Source organism: Sceloporus occidentalis, unplaced genomic scaffold (assembly GCF_023333645.1).
Source record: "Sceloporus occidentalis isolate IW3139 unplaced genomic scaffold, rSceOcc1.0.p SCAF_367, whole genome shotgun sequence".
Lineage (NCBI taxonomy): Eukaryota > Metazoa > Chordata > Lepidosauria > Squamata > Phrynosomatidae > Sceloporus > Sceloporus occidentalis.
The window spans coordinates 184,708-205,230 of NW_028317347.1; positions in this window are offsets into that span (position 1 = coordinate 184,708).

Consider the following 20,523-nt stretch of genomic DNA (forward strand, 5'->3'; position numbering starts at 1 on the left):
CGCGTCTCGCAGGAGAACGGACCTGGCGGCAGCTCACCGTGACGGCACCAGCAGGGAGCCGACTGCGCGGGCTGCGTCTCGGCGTCCCTGCCGGCAGCCCGACGGAGGAGGTAACAGTATGTGAATAAAAACATGTAAATACATAAAGGGAATCAGCCAGATAAAGGAGGAGAGTATATTTAAAAGAAGAGAAACTACCAAAACCAAAAGGACATAGATTTAAATTAGAGGGGCAAATCAGGAAATATTACTTTACAAAGGTTGTGGATGCATGGAATAGCCTTGCAACAGAAGTGGTAGAGGTTAATAGAGTGAAGGAGTTTAAGCATGCGAGGGATAGACATTGTGCATATATATATATATACATACACACATGTCTGCACTGATCGTTCACAAGACACAAGAAGGTACTAAATGACAACCACAAGTGACAGTTGATGTAAGGCAGCGTGGCCTACTGGTAGAAGGCACTGGAGGAGGCGGGCTCCAGTCTCAATGAGAGCGTGGGTTCGATTCCCACCGCTGCCATTCGCTTTTTAAAATCCCAATAATGCCATTAAGCCCTCCAAAATATTATGTCAGTTTCTTTTATGGTCTTCTACGGGTTAAGTGTGGCTTCACTGCCATCTAGAGGGGATGACAGGACATCGCAGGGACACATTCACAATCCAGGCTGCAGCGTTTGTATGAATGGATAGATATAGATACACTATATGACCAAAAGTATTGGGGCACCCCTCCTAACTATTGAGTTTAGGTGTTTCGGCTGCACCCATTGCTAACAAGTGTATGAAATCAAACACATAGGCAGAAAAAGTTAATTATATGTGTATTATTTTGCTATATTGATGTTCTTGGAGGGATAAGTCAAATGCCAAATGATTTAGGTAAACTATACAAATACTCAGAGCCGTGGCAACTTGTGTTTAATGTGGCAAAGGGCAAGTTGATGCCCTTCGGTCATAAAAACCCAAGGGCAGCGCATAGAACATGTGATGTTGAGGTTAGGACTGTACGAAAGGAAAGGGGTTTGGGGGGGGAAGGTATGTGAATAAAAACATGTAAATACATGAAGGGAATCAGCATGATAAAGGAGGAGATTTTTTTAACCCCTTAAGGACCAGTCTTTTACTTTTTTGTACCCTTTGGGACCGAGGATGTTTTAACACTTTTTCGGTTCTTGTGCTTAGATGTCACTCATTTAGTGTACCCACACACGTTATATAGGCTTTGTTCAGATACCATTTTTTGATCACATTATCTAATTTCCTAAGATATATATATATATATATAAATATATATATATATATACATATATATATATAATGAAAAATTGAAAAAAAACAAAACTTTTTCTCACTTATTCATCCAAAAAAGCTAATGAAAAAATCTGCTAAATAGATTCTACTATTTGTCCTGAGTTTAGAAATAGCCAATGTTTTTATGGGTTATCGGGCAATAAGAACAAGAAGCGTTTTGCTGTTTTGAAACCATTTTTTTCCCCAAAGCTGTTCATTCTGCCCCATGTGCTATTTCGGGTATCTTTGAAGCAGGCTAATGCAATTTATGCCCTCATACCATGGGGGAAAAATAATGTGCAGAAAAAAGCAACAACAAAAAAAACATTGGGTATTTCTAAACAAAACTCAAGACAAACAGTATAATCTATTTAGCAGGTTTTTTTCATTATTTTTAGCAAAAGTGAGAAAAAGGTCATTTTTTAGCTGTGGTGACTCTCGTGAGAGTAGTCACCACAGCTAAGAGTAGGCCTTTTTTAATCTTTTTCAATTTATATATGATTAAAAACGTGTTACACTATATATTGTATTTCCCTTGTGCTATCTACGGTATGAGCCTGCGCCATCTGCTATATGTTGGAGGTTGGGATCTGAAAAAAAGAAAATAAAAAAAGACAAGCCGATATACTGAGCAGTATTTTAATCTGTGAGTGGAACTACAGAGGGGGAGATTGTGTATTTAAAATCGTATCACACAGTGTGTACGATGTTTGATTTTTTCTATTTTATAATAGCCTGATATTTGAGGAAAAAGAAGAGGAAGATAAATTGTATTCTCAAATAAAGCTCTTCAGGACCATCTAACAGTTTACTTAAGTATCATGTTTTACTTTTGTGATAATACTATTTTGTTATATTCTGTTACAATTGTATCATAGCGCTCCACCTGTAGAAATGTTGCAGGAACAGTGTGCAATCTGACCTTCAATAGACTGCATTGTGTCAAGCGATTATGCTCAGGAAGGGACACCAACAAGGAGCAAACTAAAGGAATGGGATGCTCTATAACTCTTGAAAAAAAAGCAAAACAACTCCTTTCTGACCTTTAGGGTCCACCCTCCATTGAATGCTGTTTAGTACACTTCATAAAGTTATTCCATGGGGTTTACTAAAAAGAAACATATATGCATGGAAAGACATATCCAAACCACCAAGCAATCTGTTTAGATCTCCCTTCCCACATTTCACTTGGTCTCCTCTCACATCTCCAACACCAGGGGGCCTCAAATTAAAAGTAAAAAGGTAAATCCTCATAGTTTTAAATATCACATTAAAATGTTACTTAAAAGGAAATGTAAAATGTAATCTTTTCAATAAAATTTATGGATTAGCATCTTTGTGATTTACACTTGCACATTTTGTTCTTTTAAATAAAGCTGTAGTATTTAGTTATATGCTTCAACGTGCTTTGTGACCAATGGAACCTCTCCTGCCAGCTATCATTGTGTCATCATACTAGAAGTCTCATATGTTACGCTGGCTCTCCACACACACACACAAAGAGCGCAAACACTTTTGAAGGACTATCTCAAGACAGCTGGCTACCTGGCAAAATGATCTGCGGAGTGTCGGCTCCCCGGCAAAGAGATCCGCAGAGCGTCAGGTTTCCATCAACAGATTTGAAGACTGTCAACGTTTCTATGTATTTCTTGTTGCTATGACATTTTAAGAAAAAAATTCTTTACATTTTAGTACTAGTCAGAGTTAGCCTCTTAGTGCCCAGAGGGAGGGGCAGTTCTTCGAGCCATGGCTTCCCAGAGATTTCCTTCAATAAAACAAGGTTTTTTCTTTCCTCCGTGCTGAAGAATGACTCTTCGTGAGTCCAGAGGCAGCTCCATCTTTAAACTATCCATACAATGTTTACTATTAAATAAAAAGGTTTGTTCTCATAATTGTTGCGGTCTATGAGTAATTCTTTCAAATTAATATCACCTTTAGTTAAAATGGTATTATTCCAAAAAGTCTACAATGCTGTGCTAATGAAACTTATTTTTGGACTACCAATTTGATTTTATGTCATTGAAATTTGGTGTTACTGTGAAATTGACATCAAATGTTTTAGTTATTTATTGTAAAAACACATCTAACTAATTTAACACATCTATTAAAACTAAAGCATACACAGTCGTTAGCTGAATGTGTTCAATGACAAAAGCAAAAAGAACACCTTTGTCGCCAACTTTCTGTGTGACACAGATCCAGACGGGTATTGACAATGCCGGCACCGGTACTATTGTTCTTGTCTCGTCTACCGTTTGCCGGAGAACTCGCCGCAAAAGTTCTTCTCCCAGCAAAACAGTACAAGTGGAAAAACCCCAAGTAACGTCCACCAGGGTACCGATGATCCTAACAGTGAGGAGGCTCCAGAATAAGTAGATAAATATGTTAAAATGATAGTTCTTGAGTACGCCAGGTGAAGTTTCTGAAACTGAATACCACAGAGAATGGGAAAATCGTGTCTGGGGCACGATTCGCTAAATTAGTGAAACCACAAAAAAACAAATGTAGTCAAGCTCAGAATCACAAGCAGAGCGGGACGTCAGGCGTCCAAAGGTCATACACTAGATGGCTAGTCAGATGAACAGGGGTTAAATTCCAGAGCGCGTAGTCAGGCGGACCGGGTCATACACAGGACGGAAACAAATTCGAATCGCTGAGCAAAAGGAAGGTCAGGAACGCCAAGGGTCGGGAACACGCCGAACAAAAATGCAACCAACTTGATACCAAAGCAAGGACCACGCCAGGGTAAAGAGACTGGTACCTCCGGATTTTTTAATCCTGCACCGGCTGAAGCCACGCTCCTCCAGCAGGGGAAGCTCTCGTGAGAGAGGATCCCTTGCCTGCCACTCTCCCCTTACCCCGACGCAAGGTATGTCTAGCAGGAATCCGGGAGCGGGTGACAGTTCTGTACCTGTTCCAGCCCCCATAACAGAGCCAAGACATGAAGTGGGCGGCTGAGCTTCTTTGCCTTTTTATATAAAGAGCTTTCTTTTACAACAGCTAACGCAATGTCCAAATATAACCAAGCGTCTGTAATAAACGACCGTTTAAACCCAAAATCTTTATGCATTTCATTTTTATGACTTGATAGAAACACAGAATTTGACCACAGATGAGAACTGTAGAGATCATCCTTGCCACTGAACGCTTAATTGCTATAGTGATTAAACCTGTATATTCCCCCAAGCACTAGCCGAGACTTAGTGTAGGGGTAAAACAGAATTTTCTTTACTAAGGAAAGCACACACACACACATATATATATATATATATATATATATATATATATATTTACAGCAAACATGATTGGATTAAAGGTATAATCCCATCACCCACCAGGCAGCCCAGAACCGCCATACAGGTCTATGGCCAGCTATGCCCACCCGACAAAGAGTCACTATTTCAGGGTGATCCCGGTAGAGCCGTGTCAATCCCGGGGTACCATTAGAGAGCTCAGCGTCCAAAGATTCTATGATCCAAAAAGCGACGTGATCCGACGTTGGTACCCTGAGCGACAGCATTGGAAACATCCCCGGGAATAGTCCATGCGGTAGCCGGGCAGAGTACCACAGCCGCTGCTGGGTAGACCCCAGTCCTAGAAATCGGTAATTAAACCACGGTTCCCAAACGAGCTCGCTCTCTGTAACCATCACCAAGTATTGCCCACCACAAGCTTAATGTACCCTCAAAAGAGCATCCGTAACGACGCTGTTCCAATTGTCGTCAGGCATCGCCACGGTCCCTAGCTGCCGCACAGTTCCATGAATTTGTGGCTAGGTCCCGGTCAGGCGCATCGAGTGTTTCCTGGCTTGCAGACCCCCCATGGCCGGCTAGTGCATGGGAGTCTGGTTCCAACACCCTGTGCTCCCCAGACAAGGGACTGGGCAAGCAGGTAAGCAGTCTCCCCAGAAATCCAAAAGTGCCCTACTCCCACACTCAAACATAACCCCACGAGTCTTCAGCCTTAAAGGGTTAACTTGACACTTAAATTGCCCCTAAGCCTCAGACCCTCTAGGTTTAGACTATGACCTGTTTAGACTATGACCTTTTCTACTATGTTAATTCCCGTTTAAGTATTTAAATGCTTCTATTGCATCTCCGATCATCTTCTTTACTCCAAGCTATATATATATTAAGATACTTTAGTCTTTCCTGATAATTTCTATCTTGTAAACGACTAAATCTGCTACACAAGAAGGACATTATGCACCAAGCAGGACCCCATCGTGGCCACCACCTCACCCATTCATCCAATATTTAAAATGATAAAGAAAAAAAAGCTTTGACTATTCTCATAATCATTGTTAATGAATATTTCTTTCTAAATAATAAAAAAGTTGCTCTACCTTGTCCGCTGGCCCCAACGCGTCTTCTTTCAGCCAGCTCCACTTCTTCTCTTCTTCTTATATTTCTCCTTGGTATCAGCTCCATTGACCAGGACTCCTGGATTAGTTCTGCAAAAGCTAAGGAAACCGTCTTTGTCACCCACTTTCTGTGTTAATCCAAACAGGTATATGCACTGCCGGTGCCTGCACTGTTAAAAACTAAGCTGCTGCCACCGGGACTGGCCGCCGTGCAATTGCCCCCCAGGCCGCCCTGAATCCGGGCCGGACGGCTGGCCGGGCGGCCGGCCGGCAGACGACCATTCATGGCAGCCGCAAAGTTAAAAACTAAGCGGCTGCCACCGGGACTGGCCGCCGTGCCGGTAGTGTACCTGGTGGGGGGTGGTCCGCCTGGCGTGCCGCTCACTGAGGGGTGCCGGCACGCCTCCGAAAACGAAGCGCGCGGCAACTGTGGCTGTGCGTCAGGACTTGATGTCAAATCCCGGCGCACAACACTGAAGCCACGCCCACCGTCTTCCGCACACCGGAAGGACAGGACACAGAAGAGGGAGAAGAAGAGGAAGAATGAAGAGGAGTAGGAAAAGTGACAGTGCCAGAGGAAAGGTAGGAAAATATTAGTAAGTGTGTGAGAGGGATGGGTGTTATGCTGTAGTTTATGATGAATGTTTGTGAATGAGGGTTTCAGATTGCATGGAAGTGTGGGGGGATAGCATGGCATAGGGAGGCTGCCTAGGCATGATAGGAGTGTAATTGCTGTTATCAATTTTTTATTTTTTTTCGTCCAATAATTCAATAACAGTATTAATAGATATATATGCTTGCAAACAGCAATCACACGCCTATCCTTATGCTAAGTCAGCCAGTACATGCTAGAACTTGGGCATGATAGGATTGTGATTGCTGTTAATTATATGTGTATATATATATATATATATATATATATATATTAATATTGTTATCGATTTTTTTTTTGTCTAATTTTGGTGTGTTACTTACAAATAAAGTATTTGAAACGTTTTTATTTTCGGTTTTGGCCAAATGAATGCTGAATTTTCAGTTTAGGTCCAGAATTTTAATTTCGGTGCATCCCTACTATATACTAAGCCAGTCACTGAAGTGGTAGGCCTACACCACATCAATGTTTGGCTTAGTATACAGTGATAGGGGTTGTACTGCAGTATTGTCAGTGTCTGGCTCAATGTATAGGCACACATTGACAGTGGTACAGCGTAATCCCTAAGTATATAATGATAACAGTTATGCTGTACCCCTGTCAATGTTTGCCTAACCATAGAAACTATGCAGTTTTAAAGTGTGTGTGTGTGTGTGTGTGTGGGGGGGGCACATACAGGATCTGCCACAGGTGCCAAATACTCTAGGTACGCCCCTGCATCATGCAGCAGTCAGACCCAATGGCCATTCCTCAGCTCTTTGTCCCACGTCTTAAAAGAGGTGGGATAAAGAGCTGAGGCACGGCTATTGGGCGGCGCGGTGCGTGCACGCCGGCCGCTTTAATTTCATTAGGCGCCGGTGGAGTGACTGCTATCAATGTCGCTCGCAACCGCTTTGGTGGCGCAATGGGCCACTTGACTAGACTTGCCCCCCAGGCCTTAGGCTGCCAGCCCTCCCCTGGTCACCAGTTTGACCAACCACAAGAGAAACAAAGGACATTACAGAAGTGGGCAGCAGAGGTAAGCTTAACATTGGAAGCTTTTAGCTAATTACTAAAAACCATATACCGTATTTGCTAGATTATAAAACGACCCTGATTATAAGACGACCCCCCAAATCTTAATATTAATTTAGGAAAAAAAGAAAAAGCCTGAATATAAGACGACCCTATAGGAAAAAAGTTTTACCAGTAAATGTTAATTCATTTAAACTATTTTTTTAATAAAAGCTATGACTGAGAAAAATATTTTGGTTTTATTTCCTTCTATTTTCCAACCTGCCCCCCAGTAACGCACATCTGCCCCAGAAATGCCTTATACCCCCTATATACCACTGTGCCCCATGATATGCCTTTTAACCCTCTAAATGCCACTGTGCCCCATGATATGCCTTTTAACCCTATATGCCACTTTGCCCCATGATATGCCTTTTAACCCTATATGCCACTCTGGCACTTAGAGGGTTAAAAGGCATATTATGGGGAAGAGTGGCATATAGGGAGGTTTAAGGCATTTCAGGAGGCAGAGTGGCGTATAGAGGGTTAAAAAGCCATTTCTGGAGGCAGAGTGGCATTAAGGGGGTTAAAAGGCATTTCACAAAGCACCCTGCCTCCAGAAATGCCTTATGCCCCCCATTTAACACTCCCCCCCGCCCCACTTACCGGTACTTCTGAGTCTCCTGTCATGTAGCTGGGGCAGCGTGTAGACTCACGCTGCAGCCGGAAGGAGGCGTGGCTAGCAGCGGGGGTTGTCTGCGTGCCACACCGGTGCGGGGAACTCTGATCTTTTGACAGCCGGGGAAGGTCTGCATCAGACTAGCATTTGCTCTGAAAAAAAACCTTCTCTTATAATCGAGCAAATACGGTATTTTTATGTAAGTAACATTCTATAAAGCGTTGTCAACATTTCATGAGGATTTTAAAAAAACAAAACAAAAAGATTTTGTCTTTAAAGAGCAAACCTTTGCTAGAGACGGACTCTATGCATTGTTAGTGACTCTCGTGAGAGTAGTCACCACGGCTATGTAGGCGATGTATGTATTTCAGGAATCTGGTAAAGAAGGAAAAGAGATCCCTGGTCTTGTGAGCTTACAGTCTCTTAGGAGGTTCATAAACTATGGTTATGTACAAACTTGACAAGACATCTGCTTACTTTGGTTCTTTTGACGATTAGTTCCATTTTCTTCATACTTTATTGTACTAGGATTTCGTAGCTCATAAAAAGAACCTTGATCTCACTCTTGCCCAAATAATATATCACCCAGTTACCCACACCCTCTTTTTAAACGCCAAGCAAAGAAAGAAAGTGCTGTAAGACACACTGTTCCTTTGAAGTTGTTTCAGAACAAAATACATCTTTGAAACTAAATTGTCTTCAGATCCTACATGCTTGCTTCACTGAACATATTAATGCTGTAGGTACACTTATGGTTTTTAATACTAATGATTATGGATATCACCCTTTGTACTAGTATTGGTCGTTATATGCAAACCCCATAGCTTAATACCACTGCCTATCCCGCCGATACCTGGAACATTCAGGGTCTGAGCTCCAGGGTTCTAGGTGTGTATAGTCAGATTCTCACTCTTGCAATGCCTGCTTACCTTCTACCTTCTTCTAGGTATTGGGACACCCCTCCTAATTATTGAGTTTAGGTGTTTCAGCCGCACACCTTTGCTAACACGTGTATGGAATCAAAAACACAGGCATATAAAGCTAATTATATGTGTATTTTTGCTATATTAATGTTCCTGGAGGGCTAAGCCAAATGCCAAATGATTTAGGTAAACTATAAAAACACTCAGGAGCTGTGGCAACTGGTGTTTTGTGTGGATAAGTGCAAGATAAAGCCCCTGGGGCATAAAAAACCAAGGGGAATGCATAAAATATTTGATGTTGAGGTTGGGACTGTATGAAAGGAAAGGGGTTTGGGCGGTATGTGTCACGACCGGGGTACAGGTTCTGGATCCGCGCTGCAGAATCAGCGCCCTCTGGAGGAGAGAGGACGTACTGCCACCAGTCAGGGGTCAGGCAAAAGAGTAGTCGGGGTCACAAGCAAAGGTCAGGGCAGGCAGCAATATAACGGAGGTCAGGTTCAAGCAGGAGTCAATACCAGAAAGCTTAATCAGGATTCAAACGCTAGTGAAAGGCAAAAAGGCACTAACACAGGCAATGGTGTAGTGCCAAATGAGGGTTTAAATATCCCTCCAACAATATGGATCCTCCTACCCTCCTAATTAGGGGGAGGAGGAAAAAGAATAAATGTCGCTTTAAGAGCGACATGAATATTCATAAGATTAGCCGTTCGCGCGCCCCGGAATTATCCCTCGAAATCGCCGGGGACGCGCGTCTCGCAGGAGAACGGACCTGGCGGCAGCTCACCGTGACGGCACCAGCAGGGAGCCGACTGCGCGGGCTGCGTCTCGGCGTCCCTGCCGGCAGCCCGACGCAGGAGGTAACAGTATGTGAATAAAAACATGTAAATACATAAAGGGAATCAGCCAGATAAAGGAGGAGAGTATATTTAAAAGAAGAGAAACTACCAAAACCAAAAGGACATAGATTTAAATTAGAGGGGCAAATCAGGAAATATTACTTTACAAAGGTTGTGGATGCATGGAATAGCCTTGCAACAGAAGTGGTAGACGTTAATAGAGTGAAGGAGTTTAAGCATGCGAGGGATAGACATTGTGCATATATATATATATATATATATATATACACACATGTCTGCACTGATCGTACACAAGACACAGGAAGGTACTAAATGACAACCACAAGTTACAGTTGATGTAAGGCAGCGTGGCCTACTGGTAGAAGGCACTGGAGGAGGCGGGCTCCAGTCTCAATGAGAGCGTGGGTTCGATTCCCACCGCTGCCATTCACTTTTTAAAATCCCAATAATGCCATTAAGCCCTCCAAAATATTATGTCAGTTTCTTTTATGGTCTTCTACGGGTTAAGTGTGGCTTCACTGCCATCTAGAGGGGATGACAGGACATCGCAGGGACACATTCACAATCCAGGCTGCAGCGTTTGTATGAATGGATAGATATAGATACACTATATGACCAAAAGTATTGGGGCACCCCTCCTAACTATTGAGTTTAGGTGTTTCGGCTGCACCCATTGCTAACAAGTGTATGAAATCAAACACATAGGCAGAAAAAGTTAATTATATGTGTATTATTTTGCTATATTGATGTTCTTGGAGGGATAAGTCAAATGCCAAATGATTTAGGTAAACTATACAAATACTCAGAGCCGTGGCAACTTGTGTTTAATGTGGCAAAGGGCAAGTTAATGCCCTTCGGTCATAAAAACCCAAGGGCAGCGCATAGAACATGTGATGTTGAGGTTAGGACTGTACGAAAGGAAAGGGGTTTGGGGGGGGGAGGTATGTGAATAAAAACATGTAAATACATAAAGGGAATCAGCATGATAAAGGAGGAGATTTTTTTAACCCCTTAAGGACCAGTCTTTTACTTTTTTGTACCCTTTGGGACCGAGGATGTTTTAACACTTTTTCGGTTCTTGTGCTTAGATGTCACTCATTTAGTGTACCCACACACGTTATATAGGCTTTGTTCAGATACCATTTTTTGATCACATTATCTAATTTCCTAATATATATATATATATATATATATATATATAAATATATATATATATATATATACATATATATATATAATGAAAAATTGAAAAAAACCAAAACTTTTTCTCACTTATTCATCCAAAAAAGCTAATGAAAAAATCTGCTAAATAGATTCTACTATTTGTCCTGAGTTTAGAAATAGCCAATGTTTTTATGGATTATCGGGCAATAAGAACAAGAAGCGTTTTGCTGTTTTGAAACCATTTTTTTCCCCAAAGCTGTTCATTCTGCCCCATGTGCTATTTCGGGTATCTTTGAAGCAGGCCAATGCAATTTATGCCCTCATACCATGGGGGAAAAATAATGTGCAGAAAAAAGCAACAACAAAAAAAACATTGGGTATTTCTAAACAAAACTCAAGACAAACAGTATAATCTATTTAGCAGGTTTTTTTCATTATTTTTAGCAAAAGTGAGAAAAAGTCATTTTTTTAGCTGTGGTGACTCTCGTGAGAGTAGTCACCACAGCTAAGAGTAGGCCTTTTTTAATCTTTTTCAATTTATATATGATTAAAAACGTGTTACACTATATATTGTATTTCCCTTGTGCTTTCTACGGTATGAGCCTGCGCCATCTGCTATATGTTGGAGGTTGGGATCTGAAAAAAAGAAAATAAAAAAAGACAAGCCGATATACTGAGCAGTATTTTAATCTGTGAGTGGAACTACAGAGGGGGAGATTGTGTATTTAAAATCGTATCACACAGTGTGTACGATGTTTGATTTTTTCTATTTTATAATTGCCTGATATTTGAGGAAAAAGAAGAGGAAGATAAATTGTATTCTCAAATGAAGCTCTTCAGGACCATCTAACAGTTTACTTAAGTATCATGTTTTACTTTTGTGATAATACTATTTTGTTATATTCTGTTACAATTGTATCATAGCGCTCCACCTGTAGAAATGTTGCAGGAACAGTGTGCAATCTGACCTTCAATAGACTGCATTGTGTCAAGCGATTATGCTCAGGAAGGAACACCAACAAGGAGCAAACTAAAGGAATGGGATGCTCTATAACTCTGGAAAAAAAAGCAAAACAACTCCTTTCTGACCTTTAGGGTCCACCCTCCATTGAATGCTGTTTAGTACACTTCATAAAGTTATTCCATGGGGTTTACTAAAAAGAAACATATATGCATGGAAAGACATATCCAAACCACCAAGCATATCTGTTTAGATCTCCCTTCCCACATTTCACTTGGTCTCCTCTCACATCTCCAACACCAGGGGGCCTCAAATTAAAAGTAAAAAGGTAAATCCACATAGTTTCAAATATCACATTAAAATGTCACTTAAAAGGAAATGTAAAATGTAATCTTTTCAATAAAATTTATGGATTAGCATCTTAGTGATTTACACTTGCACATTTTGTTCTTTTAAATAAAGCTGTAGTATTTAGTTATATGCTTCAACGTGCTTTGTGACCAATGGAACCTCTCCTGCCAGCTATCATTGTGTCATCATACTAGAAGTCTCATATGTTACGCTGGCTCTCCACACATACGCACACACACACAGAGCGCAAACAGTTTTGAAGGACCATCTCAAGACAGCTGGCTACCTGGCAAAATGATCTGCTGAGTGTCGGCTCCCCGGCAAAGAGATCCGCAGAGCGTCAGGTTTCCATCAACAGATTTGAAGACTGTCAACGTTTCTATGTATTTCTTGTTGCTATGACATTTTAAGAAAAAAATTCTTTACATTTTAGTACTAGTCAGAGTTAGCCTCTTAGTGCCCAGAGGGAGGGGCAGTTCTTCGAGCCATGGCTTCCCAGAGATTTCCTTCAATAAAACAAGGTTTTTTCTTTCCTCCGTGCTGAAGAATGACTCTTCGTGAGTCCAGAGGCAGCTCCATCTTTAAACTATCCATACAATGTTTACTATTAAATAAAAAGGTTTGTTCTCATAATTGTTGCGGTCTATGAGTAATTCTTTCAAATTAATATCACCTTTAGTTAAAATGGTATTATTCCAAAAAGTCTACAATGCTGTGCTAATGAAACTTATTTTTGGACTACCAATTTGATTTTATGTCATTGAAATTTGGTGTTACTGTGAAATTGACATCAAATGTTTTAGTTATTTATTGTAAAAACACATCTAACTAATTTAACACATCTATTAAAACTAAAGCATACACAGTCGTTAGCTGAATGTGTTCAATGACAATAGCAAAAAGAACACCTTTGTCGCAACTTTCTGTGTGACACAGATCCAGACGGGTATTGACAATGCCGGCACCGGTACTATTGTTCTTGTCTCATCTACCGTTTGCCGGAGAACTCGCCGCAAAAGTTCTTCTCCCAGCAAAACAGTACAAGTGGAAAAACCCCAAGTAACGTCCACCAGGATACCGATGATCCTAACAGTGAGGAGGCTCCAGAATAAGTAGATAAATATGTTAAAATGATAGTTCTTGAGTATGCCAGGTGAAGTTTCTGAAACTGAATACCACAGAGAATGGGAAAATCGTGTCTGGGGCACGATTCGCTAAATTAGTGAAACCACAAAAAAACAAATGTAGTCAAGTTCATAATCACAACCAGAGCGGGACGCCAGGCGGGCCAAAGGTCATACACTAGATGGCTAGTCAGATGAACAGGGGTTAAATTCCAGAGCACGTAGTCAAGCGGACCGGGTCATACACAGGACGGAAACAAATTCGAATCGCTGAGCAAAAGGAAGGTCAGGAACGCCAAGGGTCGGGAACATGCCGAACAAAAATGCAACCGACTTGATATCAAAGCGAGGACCACGCCAGGGTAAAGAGACTGGAACCTCCGGATTTTTTAATCCTGCACCGGCTGAAGCCACGCTCCTCCAGCAGGGGAAGCTCTTGTGAGAGAGGATCCCTTGCCCGCCACTCTCCCCTTACCCCGACGCAAGGTATGTCTAGCAGGAATCCGGGAGCGGGTCACAGTTCTGTACCTGTTCCAGCCCCCACAACAGAGCCAAGACATGAAGTGGGCGGCTGAGCTTCTTTGCCTTTTTATATAAAGAGCTTTCTTTTACAACAGCTAACGCAATGTCCAAATATAACCAAGCGTCTGTAATAAACGACCGTTTAAACCCAAAATCTTTATGCATGTCATTTTTATGACTTGATAGAAACACAGAATTTGACCACAGATGAGAACTGTAGAGATCATCCTTGCCACTGAAAGCTTAATTGCTAAAGTGATTAAACCTGTATATTCCCCCAAGCACTAGCCGAGACTTAGTGTAGGGGTAAAACAGAATTTTCTTTACTAAGGAAAGCACACACACACATATATATATATATATATATATATATATATTTACAGCAAACATGATTGGATTAAAGGTATAATCCCATCACCCACCAGGCAGCCCAGAACCGCCATACAGGTCTATGGCCAGCTATGCCCACCCGACAAAGAGTCACTATTTCAGGGTGATCCCGGTAAAGCCGTGTCAATCCCGGGGTACCATTAGAGAGCTCAGCGTCCAAAGATTCTATGATCCAAAAAGCGACGTGATCCGACGTTGGTACCCTGAGCGACAGCATTGGAAACATCCCCGGGAATAGTCCATGCGGTAGCCGGGCAGAGTACCACAGCCGCTGCTGGGTAGACCCCAGTCCTAGAAATCGGTAATTAAACCACGGTTCCCAAACGAGCTCGCTCTCTGTAACCATCACCAAGTATTGCCCACCACAAGCTTAATGTACCCTCAAAAGAGCATCCGTAACGACGCTGTTCCAATTGTCGTCAGGCATCGCCACGGTCCCTAGCTGCCGCACAGTTCCATGAATTTGTGGCTAGGTCCCGGTCAGGCGCATCGAGTGTTTCCTGGCTTGCAGACCCCCCATGGCCGGCTAGTGCATGGGAGTCTGGTTCCAACACCCTGTGCTCCCCAGACAAGGGACTGGGCAAGCAGGTAAGCAGTCTCCCCAGAAATCCAAAAGTGCCCTACTCCCACACTCAAACATAACACCACGAGTCTTCAGCCTTAAAGGGTTAACTTGACACTTAAATTGCCCCTAAGCCTCAGACCCTCTAGGTTTAGACTATGACCTGTTTAGACTATGACCTTTTCTACTATGTTAATTCCCGTTTAAGTATTTAAATGCTTCTATTGCATCTCCGATCATCTTCTTTACTCCAAGCTATATATATATTAAGATACTTTAGTCTTTCCTGATAATTTCTATCTTGTAAACGACTAAATCTGCTACACAAGAAGGACATTATGCACCAAGCAGGACCCCATCGTGGCCACCACCTCACCCATTCATCCAATATTTAAAATGATAAAGAAAAAAAAGCTTTGACTATTCTCATAATCATTGTTAATGAATATTTCTTTCTAAATAATAAAAAAGTTGCTCTACCTTGTCCGCTGGCCCCAACGCGTCTTCTTTCAGCCAGCTCCACTTCTTCTCTTCTTCTTATATTTCTCCTTGGTATCAGCTCCATTGACCAGGACTCCTGGATTAGTTCTGCAAAAGCTAAGGAAAACATCTTTGTCACCCACTTTCTGTGTTAATCCAAACAGGTATATGCACTGCCGGTGCCTGCACTGTTAAAAACTAAGCTGCTGCCACCGGGACTGGCCGCCGTGCAATTGCCCCCCAGGCCGCCCTGAATCCGGGCCGGACGGCTGGCCGGGCGGCCGGCCGGCAGACGACCATTCATGGCAGCCGCAAAGTTAAAAACTAAGCGGCTGCCACCGGGACTGGCCGCCGTGCCGGTAGTGTACCTGGTGGGGGGTGGTCCGCCTGGCGTGCCGCTCACTGAGGGGTGCCGGCACGCCTCCGAAAACGAAGCGCGCGGCAACTGTGGCTGTGCGTCAGGACTTGATGTCAAATCCCGGCGCACAACACTGAAGCCACGCCCACCGTCTTCCGCACACCGGAAGGACAGGACACAGAAGAGGGAGAAGAAGAGGAAGAATGAAGAGGAGTAGGAAAAGTGACAGTGCCAGAGGAAAGGTAGGAAAATATTAGTAAGTGTGTGAGAGGGATGGGTGTTATGCTGTAGTTTATGATGAATGTTTGTGAATGAGGGTTTCAGATTGCATGGAAGTGTGGGGGGATAGCATGGCATAGGGAGGCTGCCTAGGCATGATAGGAGTGTAATTGCTGTTGTCAATTTTTTATTTTTTTTCGTCCAATAATTCAATAACAGTATTAATAGATATATATGGTTGCAAACAGCAATCACACGCCTATCCTTATGCTAAGTCAGCCAGTACATGCTAGAACTTGGGCATGATAGGATTGTGATTGCTGTTAATTATATGTGTATATTTATATATATATATATGTATATATATATATATATTAATATTGTTATCGATTTTTTTTTTGTCTAATTTTGGTGTGTTACTTACAAATAAAGTATTTGAAACGTTTTTATTTTTCGGTTTTGGCCAAATGAATTTTCAGTTTAGGTCCAGAATTTTAATTTCGGTGCATCCCTACTATATACTAAGCCAGTCACTGAAGTGGTAGGCCTACACCACATCAATGTTTGGCTTAGTATACAGTGATAGGGGTTGTACTGCAGTATTGTCAGTGTCTGGCTCAATGTATAGGCACACATTGACAGTGGTACAGCGTAATCCCTAAGTATATAATGATAACAGTTATGCTGTACCCCTGTCAATGTTTGCCTAACCATAGAAACTATGCAGTTTTAAAGTGTGTGTGTGTGTGTGTGTGGGGGGGGGGCACATACAGGATCTGCCACAGGTGCCAAATACTCTAGGTACGCCCCTGCATCATGCAGCAGTCAGACCCAATGGCCATTCCTCAGCTCTTTGTCCCACGTCTTAAAAGAGGTGGGATAAAGAGCTGAGGCACGGCTATTGGGTGGCGCGGTGCGTGCACGCCGGCCGCTTTAATTTCATTAGGCGCCGGTGGAGTGACTGCTATCAATGTCGCTCGCAACCGCTTTGGTGGCGCAATGGGCCACTTGACTAGACTTGCCCCCCAGGCCTTAGGCTGCCAGCCCTCCCCTGGTCACCAGTTTGACCAACCACAAGAGAAACAAAGGACATTACAGAAGTGGGCAGCAGAGGTAAGCTTAACATTGGAAGCTTTTAGCTAATTACTAAAAACCATATACCGTATTTGCTAGATTATAAAACGACCCTGATTATAAGACGACCCCCCAAATCTTAATATTAATTTAGGAAAAAAAGAAAAAGCCTGAATATAAGACGACCCTATAGGAAAAAAGTTTTACCAGTAAATGTTAATTCATTTAAACTATTTTTTTAATAAAAGCTATGACTGAGAAAAATATTTTGGTTTTATTTCCTTCTATTTTCCAACCTGCCCCCCAGTAACGCACATCTGCCCCAGAAATGCCTTATACCCCCTATATACCACTGTGCCCCATGATATGCCTTTTAACCCTCTAAATGCCACTGTGCCCCATGATATGCCTTTTAACCCTATATGCCACTTTGCCCCATGATATGCCTTTTAACCCTATATGCCACTCTGGCACTTAGAGGGTTAAAAGGCATATTATGGGGAAGAGTGGCATATAGGGAGGTTTAAGGCATTTCAGGAGGCAGAGTGGCGTATAGAGGGTTAAAAAGCCATTTCTGGAGGCAGAGTGGCATTAAGGGGGTTAAAAGGCATTTCACAAAGCACCCTGCCTCCAGAAATGCCTTATGCCCCCCATTTAACACTCCCCCCCGCCCCACTTACCGGTACTTCTGAGTCTCCTGTCATGTAGCTGGGGCAGCGTGTAGACTCACGCTGCAGCCGGAAGGAGGCGTGGCTAGCAGCGGGGGTTGTCTGCGTGCCACACCGGTGCGGGGAACTCTGATCTTTTGACAGCCGGGGAAGGTCTGCATCAGACTAGCATTTGCTCTGAAAAAAAACCTTCTCTTATAATCGAGCAAATACGGTATTTTTATGTAAGTAACATTCTATAAAGCGTTGTCAACATTTCATGAGGATTTTAAAAAAACAAAACAAAAAGATTTTGTCTTTAAAGAGCAAACCTTTGCTAGAGACGGACTCTATGCATTGTTAGTGACTCTCGTGAGAGTAGTCACCACGGCTATGTAGGCGATGTATGTATTTCAGGAATCTGGTAAAGAAGGAAAAGAGATCCCTGGTCTTGTGAGCTTACAGTCTCTTAGGAGGTTCATAAACTATGGTTATGTACAAACTTGACAAGACATCTGCTTACTTTGGTTCTTTTGACGATTAGTTCCATTTTCTTCATACTTTATTGTACTAGGATTTCGTAGCTCATAAAAAGAACCTTGATCTCACTCTTGCCCAAATAATATATCACCCAGTTACCCACACCCTCTTTTTAAACGCCAAGCAAAGAAAGAAAGTGCTGTAAGACACACTGTTCCTTTGAAGTTGTTTCAGAACAAAATACATCTTTGAAACTAAATTGTCTTCAGATCCTACATGCTTGCTTCACTGAACATATTAATGCTGTAGGTACACTTATGGTTTTTAATACTAATGATTATGGATATCACCCTTTGTACTAGTATTGGTCGTTATATGCAAACCCCATAGCTTAATACCACTGCCTATCCCGCCGATACCTGGAACATTCAGGGTCTGAGCTCCAGGGTTCTAGGTGTGTATAGTCAGATTCTCACTCTTGCAATGCCTGCTTACCTTCTACCTTCTTCTAGGTATTGGGACACCCCTCCTAATTATTGAGTTTAGGTGTTTCAGCCGCACACCTTTGCTAACACGTGTATGGAATCAAAAACACAGGCATATAAAGCTAATTATATGTGTATTTTTGCTATATTAATGTTCCTGGAGGGCTAAGCCAAATGCCAAATGATTTAGGTAAACTATAAAAACACTCAGGAGCTGTGGCAACTGGTGTTTTGTGTGGATAAGTGCAAGATAAAGCCCCTGGGGCATAAAAAACCAAGGGGAATGCATAAAATATTTGATGTTGAGGTTGGGACTGTATGAAAGGAAAGGGGTTTGGGCGGTATGTGTCACGACCGGGGTACAGGTTCTGGATCCGCGCTGCAGAATCAGCGCCCTCTGGAGGAGAGAGGACGTACTGCCACCAGTCAGGGGTCAGGCAAAAGAGTAGTCGGGGTCACAAGCAAAGGTCAGGGCAGGCAGCAATATAACGGAGGTCAGGTTCAAGCAGGAGTCAATACCAGAAAGCTTAATCAGGATTCAAACGCTAGTGAAAGGCAAAAAGGCACTAACACAGGCAATGGTGTAGTGCCAAATGAGGGTTTAAATATCCCTCCAACAATATGGATCCTCCTACCCTCCTAATTAGGGGGAGGAGGAAAAAGAATAAATGTCGCTTTAAGAGCGACATGAATATTCATAAGATTAGCCGTTCGCGCATGCACGAACGGCTCTCACGACGTAGAGGCGCGCGCCCCGGAATTATCCCTCGAAATCGCCGGGGACGCGCGTCTCGCAGGAGAACGGACCTGGCGGCAGCTCACCGTGACGGCACCAGCAGGGAGCCGACTGCGCGGGCTGCGTCTCGGCGTCCCTGCCGGCAGCCCGACGGAGGAGGTAACAGTATGTGAATAAAAACATGTAAATACATAAAGGGAATCAGCCAGATAAAGGAGGAGAGTATATTTAAAAGAAGAGAAACTACCAAAACCAAAAGGACATAGATTTAAATTAGAGGGGCAAATCAGGAAATATTACTTTACAAAGGTTGTGGATGCATGGAATAGCCTTGCAACAGAAGTGGTAGAGGTTAATAGAGTGAAGGAGTTTAAGCATGCGAGGGATAGACATTGTGCATATATATATATATATATATACACACATGTCTGCACTGATCGTACACAAGACAAAGGAAGGTACTAAATGACAACCACAAGTTACAGTTGATGTAAGGCAGCGTGGCCTACTGGTAGAAGGCACTGGAGGAGGCGGGCTCCAGTCTCAATGAGAGCGTGGGTTCGATTCCCACCGCTGCCATTCGCTTTTTAAAATCCCAATAATGCCATTAAGCCCTCCAAAATATTATGTCAGTTACTTTTATGGTCTTCTACGGGTTAAGTGTGGCTTCACTGCCATCTAGAGGGGATGACAGGACATCGCAGGGACACATTCACAATCCAGGCTGCAGCGTTTGTATGAATGGATAGATATAGATACACTATATGACCAAAAGTATTGGGGCACCCCTCCTAACTATTGAGTTTAGGTGTTTCGGCTGCACCCATTGCTAACAAGTGTATGAAATCAAACACATAGGCAGAAAAAGTTAATTATATGTGTATTATTTTGCTATATTGATGTTCTTGGAGGGATAAGTCAAATGCCAAATGATTTAGGTAAACTATACAAATACTCAGAGCCGTGGCAACTTGTGTTTAATGTGGCAAAGGGCAAGTTAATGCCCTTCGGTCATAAAAACCCAAGGGCAGCGCATAGAACATGTGATGTTGAGGTTAGGACTGTAGGAAAGGAAAGGGGTTTGGGGGGGGGAAGGTATGTGAATAAAAACATGTAAATACATAAAGGGAATCAGCATGATAAAGGAGGAGATTTTTTTTAACCCCTTAAGGACCAGTCTTTTACTTTTTTGTACCCTTTGGGAC